Source organism: Medicago sativa, chromosome 5 (assembly GCF_051527215.1).
Source record: "Medicago sativa cultivar Bolivia chromosome 5, Bolivia_mono, whole genome shotgun sequence".
Lineage (NCBI taxonomy): Eukaryota > Viridiplantae > Streptophyta > Magnoliopsida > Fabales > Fabaceae > Medicago > Medicago sativa.
The window spans coordinates 8,614,148-8,627,210 of record NC_140753.1 but is presented as its reverse complement, the minus strand read 5'-3'; the positions used below and the strand labels follow the sequence as shown (position 1 = coordinate 8,627,210).

Genomic DNA, 13,063 nt, shown 5'->3' with positions numbered 1-13,063 from the left:
TCATACTGATGTACAAGCAGGAGAGCCTTTGCTTCTTTGACCTTCTTGCTCCCTTCATAATTTGAACAGAGAGAAGCAAACATAGCTTTAGCAGTGGATTTGTCACTCATCTTCATGTATTCTGCTTTGGGTATGGCAGTGACAAGAGCTCCTCTGATAATATGATGCTTCTTGTAAAGTTTCCTCAGTTCTGGAGTATGTTTCTTTCTATCCACAGCAGCTCCTTCTTCATCAAGGACTAAATCACCAACACCATCTTCCAGAATATCCCATAATTCTTCATCCAGGCTCATGATGTAACTGTAAAAGTTGGTCTTCCACCAAGAGAACTCTTCAGCATCTCCATTGAACTTTGGAACTTTTCCAACACTGGTTTTCTTACTATCACTATAATCATGTGAGACATGTTTATAGCTAGTATCACTAGAACCAGTAGGAGGAGGAGTAGACATGTTTTTCTCAGATCTTTGACTGTTGCACGGTTAAGTGTTACACAACAGACCAAGGCTCTAGATACCAATTGAAGGTGAGAAAAACACAAGAAGGGGGGGTTGAATTGTGTTTTAGAAAAATTCTTCGTTTCTCCTAAAAACTGAACACACTGATCAGAAGCTAAGCGAGACAGCTTCTGAAGTGATAATCAGAATCTAAATGCAGCGGAATAAAACAGAGAGAGAGAAGAAGAACGACACAAAGCAATTATACTGGTTCCTTCCACAATCCGGAAGTAGTCCAGTCCCCCTTGCACTTCCAAGGAGATTTCACTATGAGTAATATCTGATTACAAATGCTCAAGCACACAAGCAAGAGACTTCCAATGCTCAAGCACACAAGCAAGAGACTTCCTTTGCTCAAGAACACAATCAAGAGACTTCCTGCTCAAGCACAACTGCAAGAGACTTCCTAACTAAACAAAATTACACAGAAAATTGTTTAAGGTTGAACACTTGATATACAATCAGAGGTGCTCACAATACAAATCAGATACAGACTCAATGGACTTAAGAATTTCTAAGATATGACTTTGAGACACAGAAATTCTAAGTGAATGCAGAACAATTCAGCAGAGGTTTGGTACTTGTGAAAATCTTGTGAGTCTTTCGTTCAGCGTTCTTGCATTACCAAATCTCTAGGTCTTCACTCCTTTATATAGAGGTGTGAAAGAGACGTTGTGAAATTGCCAGCGCACCAAAGAGTCGTTGTTGAAGCTTGATCTTTCACCAATGATCTTTTGCCTGATTTGGTTGTTGTCCTATGAAGAACCAATTTGAAATCCATTCCTTATCCAAAGGAACATATATGCAGGCGAGACCGTATTCTGGAGCTGTTTTCTTGTCTTGAAGCGTGGACACAAAACAGAGTAGTGGAGAACGTGGTTGTACAATTCGTACAAAGTACAATGTCAACGCTTTCGTCCAAATTGCAAGCACAAGCCTTCAAACACCTTTGAAATGACCGTTGCAAAACTCCACTAATCCTTTGTTTGTGTTTTCGAATCCAATAGACAGCTTTTGCATTGATAATTCTTCAATTCTTGAATCTTTTGCAAATCCAGTTGAGATTCAGCTTCTGGTGAAATAGCTTCTGATGAGGCAGCTTCTGATGATGCAGCTTCTGGTGATGTGACTTCTGCAACTTCTGATGACGCAGCTTCTGATGATGTGGCTTCTGGACCTCTTGTCTTCAGAAGCACTATCCTTCAGGAGCAGCTTACTTCAGGAGCGCTATTTCTTCAGGAGCAGCTTGACTTCAGGAGCGCTTTGCCTTCAGAATCATCTAAGCTTCATTTCCTTTTGCTCTATATTTGCTCATTCAGAACCAATGATGATGTAACTTTATAATTATGGTCCTGTACACTTGAACAAATATTAGCTAGTCCAATTTACAATTTTTAATACCTTGTTATCATCAAAACTCTTTAAGGTTCATTGTTAAACACATTTTGTTCCAACAGTCACACATCCATGATAGTAAATGGGGTAAATTGAGCAAACTTAAATGGAGCAAAGATGGACTCCCTTTTTACTGGATTTCGTTTTCTTGCTTTGGTTTTGCTATTTCAATATTGTTTCTTGCTGTTTGCATCTCTATGTGTTCAAAACTTTGATAAAAAAATTCCTAAAAATTTTCTACATGTTCTTGACAATTTTCTTGACATTTTTGTAATACTGTTATATGTTAAAACTTGAGGGAAAATATGTGTGGTATTTCTTGCTACTTGTTTACTATTCTTGTTAAATGTTTGAGAAGTTTGCATGTTCTTGAGTCTAAAAATCCTTTAAAATTCTAAAAGAGATTCATGCATGTTTCTTATTCATTTTATGATATTCTCTGTGGTAATTTTGCATATTAAAAGTTAATAGAAATAATGTGATGATTTTTCTTGCTATTTTGTGATATTTCATATTAAAAAACTTGTGAAAAGTGCATGTTCTTGATCTCCAATCATGATACATGATATTGATTTGTGAAGTGTGCATTTGTAATGAGTTTCTTGCTGTTTTGAAGTATTTTTTACTGTATGTGGATATATTGTGTGTGTTTACTTGTTTTACAAGCTTTGTTTGTGAATAAATAAATGAAGGATACGTCTAATTATCTCCCAAAAATGCTCATTGTGATACATGCTTTTTAATTCTCTTTGCAACACCTGAATTCATACCTTAGAAAATGTGTTGGATTGTGAGGATTATAAGTCATGTGAACTTGGTATTTTTGTGATGATTTTAGGCATTCTTTTGATTTGTTTTTACTTGTTTTTGTGATACTTTCTTACTTTTGTTATGATAGCCTTTACTTGCTCTATATCTTGTGCTACTAACATTTCCATCTCATGTTTCATACATTCCATAAGCATATTTCATCCTTCAATCTTAGTTCCATTTCTTGCACTTTAAAATTCATGCAAAAGTTAGAATGTAAAGTCTAGGGATTTTGTACTTTATTTTATGCTTTTAAATTCTTGCAAGACCATAGAATGTAAACTAGGACATATGTAAAGGACAATGGACTCTAATGATGTACACCGACACAAGCACCGACACATGCACACACATCACATAGGTACTTTAGATGTATGTTTAGGGTATGCATGCCTTAGATGTATGTTTAGGGAATGTATGTTAGATGTATGTTTAGGAACTTTAAAACTTAGACCAAAAATCCTTTTCCAAAAAATGTGAACAACATCACTCAAACAATTTTCCAAATAAACCTTGGGATCAAAATCCCATTGTATTTTCCCTTTTATTTTCTTAAACAAAAAACTTTAATGAATTCTAATAATACTTAGACTTTCTTTTGCAAAATGACTAATTCAACCTCATATTTTCACAATCTTATGCCCTTGAGGCCTCTTTCTCTCATTCTTCAAAATTCCACTTTTCAAACTTAAAATCAACCAACAAAGACAAAAACATTTTGTGGAAGAGAACTACGGTGGATTTGATCCCTTAAAAGGGTACGTAGGCAGGGAACCAATATTCCTTCAATTCAAATAAAACAAAAAAAATCAAACATTCTTCTCTCTCCAATTCTTCACTTAGTAAACTCTTAGGTGTAAATATCCTTTTTCAAATAGCATTTAAAAATAAAGCACGCGCGTAGAAAGTAAAGACGGTTCCTATAGGATACTATAGTTGTTATGGGTGCCTAACACCTTCCCATAACAAAAACAACTCCCGGACCTCGATTCTCAAGGGTTTTTCTTATTTTTCCCTTCCCAAGAAAAAATGAGATATCAAAGGTTAGAAAGGTTCAAACTTAATCAATGTTTGACACCCGGAAAACCAAGATAAAACAGCTGGCGACTTCACTGGGGAGATTCGAGAGTTACGCCTAGTCTTTATTTCCATGCTTGCGCTCTTTTTACTTGTTTCTTTTACTTGCTTTCTTATGTGAATAAATGTTTAAATTCTTGCAAACGTGTGGGGGTGAGAATGTCAAAAGCCCTACACCCGGGCTGAGTGAACTTAGGATTTAGGGGGGATATAATCGACAATTCATTCCGGGGGTTGCCTCGTGTTTTGGATTATGCGATCAATCCCACATAGCTAAGGCATTTTGGGGGTGATGTTGTCGGCGCGTGTTGTCGCGTTTAGGCACTTTACTACCAATCGTTCTATGACGCTATGAACCGTAGATAACCAAACCCATCCATGGCCATTTTCTAGGATGTAGTGCGGAGGCTAAACCGGGTGTTGTCTCGAGTTTTAGTCGTCACGCGATGCTACACTCAAGTTAGACCTTCTTACGGATAATCATGGAGCGAGTGTTGTCTCGTGGCACCATGATATACGTGAGAGAGGTTGCGACTTGGGAACCTTTTTAGAACCCGGTTACTATTTCCTAAAGCCCTAGTTTCACCGGACACCGTGTCCACCCATGACTCCTCGACTTTGAATCTCAACCCACCATGTTTTCTCCGTACTTGAATGTGATCATGCATACATGCATACATGCATACATTCATAAACTTTTTCCCATGCATTTATTGAAGGGCTTAGACAAATTGAATTTGTAAACATTGTAGGAATGGGAAAGACTAAGTCATACAAGTTCATGGAGGTTGATTTGGCTAGTTTGAGGGATTTGGCACTCAAGATCAAGGATCCGATTGGTTTCCAACACCGTTATGGGAACTTACTTACTATTCTCTGGACTAATGTGGATGAGAAGCTTGTGCACACTCTAGTGCAATTCTATGATCGGGAGTATCGGTGTTTCACTTTTCCTGACTTTCAGCTGATGCCCACCCTAGAGGCTTATTCTTCTTTGACCAGCTTATCCATAGCCAAAGGGACACCTTTCGCGGGACTTGAGAATGCTCCTGCCCCATTGGTTATTGCTAAGGATCTTTATCTCAAGACCACCGATGTTTCCAAGAATCTTGTCACAAAGGCTCACATTCGAGGGTTCACTTCAAAGTATCTACTTGAGAAAGCCAATCTCAAAACCACTTGTCAAGACACTCTTGAGGCTATTCTTGCACTACTTATCTATGGGCTTATTCTTTTTCCAAATCTTGACAACTTTGTGGACATGAATGCTATCATGATCTTCCGTTCCAAGAATCCGGTTCCTACTTTGTTGGCTGACACATACCATGCTCTTCATGATCGATCCGGCAAGGGTCGTGGATACATCTTTTGCTGTGTACCTCTCCTCTATAGGTGGTTTATTTCGCACCTTCCAAAGTCCTTCCATGATAATCCAGAGAATTGGTCTATTTCACAGCGAATCATGGCTTTCACTCCTAATGAAGTAGTTTGGCTCACTCCTGCTGCTAGAGTCAAAGAGATTATCTTTGGTGGTGGGAAATTTCTTAATGTACCTCTTCTTGGTACCCGGGGTGGAATCAACTATAACCCGGAGCTCGCCTTGCGACAATTTGGTTTCCCGATGAAAGATAAGCCCGTCAATCTTGCTACATCTCCTTACTTCTTTCATTACTCCAATGCTCCCATGGGAATAAGAGAAGATTTCATAGAGGCTTGGTCCAAGCTTCGGAAGAGAGATGTGAAGCATATGGGTGTGAGATCCGGTGTTGCTCATGAGGCCTATACTCAATGGGTGATAAACCAAGCTGAGAAGATTGGCATGCCTTACCCCACCATGAGATATGTGTCTGCATCTACTCCATCCATGCCTTTGCCTCTACTACCACCTACTCAGGAGATGTATCAGGAGCACCTAGCTATGGAGAGCCGAGAGAAGCATCGGTGGAGAGCTAGATGCTATGAGGCTGAGAATTTGATCATGACTTTGGATGGAAAGGATGAGCAGAAGACTCATGAGGTCTTGACATTGAAGAAGGAATTAGCTAAGGCTAGGAAATAAATTAAAGAAAAGGATAGGTTGATCATGAGGGATTCCAAGAGGGCTAGGGGTACCCGTGACTTCTATGCCCGATATTGCAGCTATGAGTCCGAGTCTGAGCCTGAGGATGATCCTTCTACTTCCTATGCTTGAGGGTTCCTGTTTTCCCGTTGATGTTTCCAGTTGTTGTTTATGTTGTTTACATTCCAAAGTTTATCCCTTGGCTTGGCATTTCAAAGGGAATCATTTTGAAAGACCTTGTAATGTTTGAATGTTTCATCTGGTGTTGATGTTTCAGTTGTTTAGTAATGTTTACAAATTTCTAATTTGTCTAAAACCCTTCGATAACATAAAAGGAGTCTTTTTTGAATAGGCATTTACACATTTCATGCATCATATGCATTCATGGCTACCTTTGAAGAAGAAAATGCTCAGCTCTGTGCCGAATTGGCTGCTATGAAGGAAGACTTGGCTAAGGCTCATGATACTATGTCTACTCTGATGGCTGCCCAAGAACAACCAGCCACCTTTGTTCCAGCTTCCACTGAAGGGATTCCCTCTATCCCACTGTCTACTGTGGCTTCTGATGCTCGGTTTGTTATGCCCAGTGGGCGTCCTTATGGACTCTCAGCTTTCTATGCTCCTAACACTGCAGCCGGTATCTCTGGTGTTGCCAATCAAGGGCCTACTCCCACAACAACTTTTGTTCCTACAAATACTTTTATGCCTCAAGTGACTACTGTTGTTACCGAACCTGTGGTACACACTGTGCCTCAGGTGATTGATGTTGACACTCCGCGTGGACAAGACCCTATAGTGGAGGCTATGAGAGAACAGTTGAGAGAGCTAGCTGGAGAGCTCCGTGAGGTCAAGGCCAGCCGTGGAAATGGTGTTTCTGCTAAGGTTCGTGATCTATGCCTGGTATCCCGATTTGAGATTCCTAAGAAGTTCAAAGTACCAGATTTTGACAAATACAATGGATCCACTTGTCCACATAGCCACATCATCCGGTATGTCCGGAAGATGGATAACTACGCAGATAATGATGCATTGATGATTCACTGCTTCCAGGACAGCCTAGCAGAAGATGCGACAGACTGGTACACTGGCTTGAGTAAAGATAATATCCATACTTTTAAGGAACTTGCGGCTGCTTTTGAGAGCCATTATGAGTTTAATACCCGCTTGAAGCCGAATAGGGATTCTCTTAAGTCCTTGTCTCAGAAATCAGATGAAACTTTCCGTGAATATGCTCTGAGATGGAGAGGGGCAGCTGCCCGTGTTTCTCCTCGGCTTGATGAGGAAGAACTGACACAGACATTCCTGAAAACTCTGAAGAAGGAATATGTTGAAAGAATGATAGTCTCTGCTCCAAACAATTTCTCCGACATGGTTACTATGGGAACTCGTCTAGAAGAGGCTGTCAGAGAAGGCATTATTGTTCTTGAAAAAGGTGAGTCTTCAACCAGTGCGCCGAAGAAGTATGGCAATGGCCACCATAAGAAGAAGGAATCTGAAGTGGGGATGGTATCCGGTAATCAGTCTACATCTGTTGTCGCTCCTGTTAATGCTACTCAGTTACCTTTGCCCTATCAATACATGCAGTACTCTCAACATCCCTTCTTCCCACCGTTCTACCAGCAATATCCTCTGCCACCGGGTCAACCACCAGCACCCGTGAATGTCGTTGCTCAGTAGGTACAACAGCAGCCTCCTGCCCCACAGCAGCAACAACAGGGTCCTCGACCCAGGACTTATTTTCCACCAATACCAATGCGGTATGCTGATCTGCTTCCAACTTTACTTGCTAAGGGACATTGTGTCACTAGGCCAGGCAAGCCTCCGCCTACGCCATTGCCTCCCAGGTTCCGTCAGGATCTTACATGTGAATTCCATCAGGGTGCTCAGGGTCATGATGTTGAAGGTTGTTATGCTTTGAAATATGTTGTGAAGGATCTGATAGACAGAGGAAGGCTGACCTTTGAAAATAGTGTTCCTCATGTTCTTGACAATCCACTTCCAAACCATGCTGCTGTTAATATGATTGAGGCTTTCGAAGAAGCTCGTGTTCCCCAAGGGGTCTCCGCTTTAGATGTCCGTAATGTTGTTACTCCTTTGGTGTCGTTACATGTTAAACTCTGCCAAGCTTCCTTGTTTAACCATGACCATGCTTCTTGTTCAGAATGTCTTTGGAATCCTATGGGCTGTTGTGTGGTGCAAGATGATATACAGAGCCTAATGGATGATAAACATTTGGTTGTCAGTGATGTTTGTGTGATTGTGCCAGTATTTCATGATTCTCCTGCTGAAAGTGTATCTCAGACAAAGAAAGTCGAGCCCTTGGTGATCAGGCTACCTGACCCGGTATCTTATGCCTCTACTAAGGCAATTCCTTACAAGTATGATGCGACTATGGTTTAGGATGGAGTAGAAATGCCTCTGGTATCCCCAGCTGCGGTTAGTAACATTGCTGAAGAAACTACAACTCTGAGAAGCGGAAGAGTCCGTCCACCCTTGTTCCAAAAGAAAGTTGTTACACCTGCTGCCGCAGTAATTCCACCAGTTGTTCCCTCTGTTGATAAGAATGTCAGTCCATCGGGCCAGTCTATTGAAGAGTCCAATCTGGACGAGATTTTGAGGCTCATCAAGAAGAGCGATTACAAGATTGTGGACCAGCTGCTGTAGACTCCATCGAAAATATCCATCTTGTCTTTGCCCCTGAGTTCAGAAGCCCACAGAAAAGTGTTGATGAAAGTACTGGAACAGGCCTATGTTGATCATGAAGTCTCTGTGGATCAGTTCGATGGAATAGTGGGTAACATTACTGCTTGTAATAACCTGGGGTTTGGTGATGATGAACTCCCTGAAGCCGGGAAACACCACAACTTGGCCTTGCATATCTCAGTGCACTGTAAGTCTGACATGATATCCAATGTGCTGGTGGACACTGGATCGTCCTTAAATGTAATGCCTGAGTCTACATTGAGACAGTTGAGTCATCATGGAATTTCTCTAAGGGGAAGCAGCTATTTGGTCAAGGCTTTTGACGGATCTCGTAAAGATGTTCTTGGAGAGGTAGATCTGCCAATTACCATTGGTCCCGAGACATTCCAAATCACCTTCCAGGTCATGGATATTAATGCTTCTTATAGCTGCCTCCTTGGAAGACCATGGATTCATGATGCTGGGGCAGTAACTTCCACTATACATCAAAAGCTCAAGTTTGTGAAGAATGGTAAGCTTGTCACTGTACATGGTGAAGAAGCGTATCTGGTTAGCCAAGTGTCATCTTTCTCTTGTGTTGAAGCAGGGTCCGCTGAAGGGACATCATTTCAAGGATTGACTGTTGAAGGTGCGGAGCCTCGAAGAGCTGGTACTGCCATGGCCTCATTGAAAGACGCCCAGAAGGCTGTTCAAGAAGGGCAAGCTGCTGGCTGGGGCAAAGTGATACAGATTCTGGAGAATAAGCGCAAAGAAGGCCTTGGTTTCTCCCCGGCCTCAGGTGTTTCAATGGGGACTTTCTACAGTGCTGGGTTTATCAATGCTATAGATGCTGCTGAAAGTAGTTATGTGCCCACATTTGTTGTACCAGGAGGCACTGTGAGAAATTGGGAGGCCATTGATGTTCCTTTAGTCATGCATGCTTCCATGTAATGTGTTTTGTTGCTCATGTTTTTCTTTGTTTTCAAAATAACAATCCTTTCACTCTGCCCAAGGCGAAAGTGATGTCTTTGTAAGGGCATGTTTGTTTCGGCATTGCAGTTATTAATAAAAATCGTCGTTTTTTCCACGACTTTTGTTTTTTACTTTTTAGTGCTTTTTTCTTGGAAATAATGGTAATGCCAGAAAAAACTAAAACATCTTTATTTTCTTATTAATTTCAAAAATCTGCATAAAAAACTTTTTCTAAAAATCATCCCAATCATGTTATGCAGATTGAACCATAATAAACCCGTTGAACACAGTGACCCTATGGTTCCTCCAAATTTTGAATTCCCTGTATATGAAGCCGAAGATGAGGAGGATAACGAAGAGATACCATATGAGATCACTCGACTGCTTGAGCAAGAAAGAAGAGCCATTCAGCCTCACGAGGAAGAGATTGAGCTTATCAACCTTGGTACTAAAGAGAACAAGCGAGAGATCAAAATTGGTGCTGCACTTGAGCCAGAAGTGAAAAAGAAGATTACTCAGCTTCTCCATGATTATCCAGATGTCTTTGCATGGTCCTATGAAGACATGCCGGGTCTAGATCCCAAGATTGTGGAACATCGGATACCGACAAGACCTGAATGCCCTCCTGTCAAACAAAAATTGAGAAGGTCTCGTCCAAACATGGCTCTTAAGATTAAGGTTGAGGTGCAAAAGCAAATTGATGCGGGTTTCCTCATGACAGCTGAATATCCTGAATGGATCGCCAATATTGTACCAGTACCAAAGAAAGATGGGAAGGTTCGGATGTGTGTTGATTACAGATATTTGAATAAAGCTAGTCCGAAAGACAATTTCCCACTGCCTCATATTGATGTACCTGTTGACAATACTGCTCAATCCAAAGTGTTCTCCTTTATGGATGGTTTCTCGGGTTACAACCAGATACGGATGTCTCCTGAAGATAGAGAAAAGACGTCCTTCATCACTCCATGGGGAACGTTCTGTTACAAAGTGATGCCATTCGGCTTGATAAATGCTGGTGCTACCTATCAAAGGGGTATGACCACTCTGTTTCATGATATGATTCACAAAGAAATTGAAGTATATGTTGATGATATGATTGTGAAATCAAGTGATGAAGAGCAGCATGTTGTGTATTTGAAAAAGATGTTTGAAAGATTAAGAAAGTACAAGCTGCGGTTGAATCCTAACAAGTGTACATTCGGTGTAAGATCTGGAAAGTTATTAGGCTTCATTGTCAGTCAAAGAGGCATTGAAGTTGATCCTGACAAAGTCTGAGCCATCAGAGAGATGCCGGCCCCTCAAACTGAAAAGCAAGTCAGAGGCTTCCTCGGACGCCTGAATTACATATCCAGATTTATATCCCACATGACTACTACCTGTGGACCAATTTTCAAATTGCTCAGAAAGAATCAGCCTGTTGTATGGAATGATGAATTCCAAGAAGCTTTTGATAGCATTAAAGAATACTTGTTGGAACCACCTATCCTTGTCCCGCCAGTGGAAGGAAGGCCTTTGATTATGTATCTGTCAGTGTTAGATGAGTCCGTGGGATGCGTCCTCGGTCAACAAGATGAGACAGGAAAGAAAGAACATGCTATCTACTATCTGAGCAAGAAATTCACCGATTGTGAGACTCGGTATACAATGCTTGAAAAGACTTGTTATGCTTTAGCTTGGGCTGCCAAACGCCTGCGTCATTATATGGTGAATCATACAACTTGGTTAATATCCTGAATGGATCCAATCAAGTACATCTTTGAAAAGCCTGCTGTAACTGGAAAGATTGCACGCTGGCAAATGTTGTTGTCTGAATATGACATTGTGTACAAAGCTCAGAAAGCAATCAAAGGAAGTATCCTTGCGGAGCATCTTGCTTATCAACCTCTTGATGATCACCAGTCGATCAAGTTTGAATTCCCTGATGAAGAGATCATGTATCTGAAACCAAAAGACTGTGAAGAACCACTGATCAATGAAGGGTCAGATCCCAATAGCAAGTGGGGATTAGTCTTTGATGGTGCTGTCAATGCTTGTGGTAAAGGAATTAGGGCCATCATTGTAACTCCACAGGGGCATCACATTCCTTTTACCGCTCGAATAACTTGTGAATGCACAAACAACATGGCTGAATATGAAGCATGCATCTTGGGCATTGAAGAAGCCATTGACCTGAGAATTAAACACCTTGACATCTATGGAGATTCTGTACTTGTCATTAATCAGATAAAAGGTGAATGGGAGACTCATCATGAAAATCTGATCCCATGCCGTGACTATGCAAGACGACTGCTGACATACTTTACAAAGGTGGAACTGCACCGCATCCCTCGGGATGAAAATCAGATGGCTGATGCTCTTGCTACTTTGTCTTCCATGTTTCATGTGAATCACTGGAATGACATACCTGTAATCAAGGTACAACGTCTTGATAGACCCGCTCATGTGTTTACCATTGAAAATATGCCAGATCAGGCTGACGAAGATGTGAATGATAAAAAGCCTTGGTATTACAACATCAAAAAATTCTTGCAGAATCGTGAATATCCACCTGGTGCCTCCAATAGGGACAAAAAGACCCTGAGGAGATGGGCTAGTAGATTCCTTCTGGACGGAGAAATCCTATACAAGAGGAACTAGACATGGTCTTGTTAAGATGTGTTGATGAACAAGAAGCTGAAAAACTGATGCATGATGTACATGATGGTACTTTTGGGACCCATGCTTCGGGTCACACTATGTCAAGGAAGCTGTTGAGAGCCGGTTATTACTGGATAACTATGGAGCGTGACTGTTACAAGCATGCTAAGAGATGCCACAAATGTCAAATCTATGCTGACAAGATTCATGTGCCTCCACACTCTCTCAATGTTATATCTTCCCCATGGCCTTTCTCTATGTGGGGCATTGACATGATCGGAAGAATTGAGCCCAAAGCTTCCAATGGGCATCGTTTTATTCTAGTGGCAATTGACTATTTCACCAAGTGGGTTGAAGCTGCTTCTTATGCAAATGTGACCAAGCAAGTAGTTGTCAAGTTTATCAAGAATAACATCATCTGTTGATATGGTGTTCCCAACAAGATCATCACTGACAATGGTTCCAATCTGAACAATAGCATGATGCAAGCTTTATGTGAAGAATTCAAAATTGAACATCATAACTCTTCTCCTTACAGACCTCAGATGAATGGTGCAGTTGAGGCCGCTAATAAGAATATCAAGAAGATTGTTCAGAAGATGGTCACTACTTATAAAGACTGGCATGAGATGTTACCGTTTGCCTTGCATGGTTACCGTACTACAGTGCGCAGTTCAACCGGGGCAACTCCTTTCTCTCTTGTATATGGCATGGAAGCAGTTCTCCCTCTGGAAGTGGAGATTCCTTCTCTTCGAGTGATCATGAAAGCAAAATTGACTGAGGCTGAATGGTGTCAAAGTCGGTATGATCAGTTGAATTTGATTGAAGAGAAACGTATGGATGCTATGGCTCATGGACAGTTGTATCAAGTGCGGATGAAGAATGCTTTTGACAAGAAAGTCCGACCTCGAGAATTCAAGGAAGGCGAACT

At 41.1% G+C, this 13,063-nt stretch overlaps 1 pseudogene; it reads left to right on the top strand.

Annotated features, from left to right (window-relative positions):
* Positions 1–4,533: 4,533 nt before the first annotated feature.
* LOC146919731 (uncharacterized) lies at positions 4,534–9,482 on the top strand (annotated as a pseudogene).
* The last annotated feature ends 3,581 nt before the right edge of the window (positions 9,483–13,063 follow it).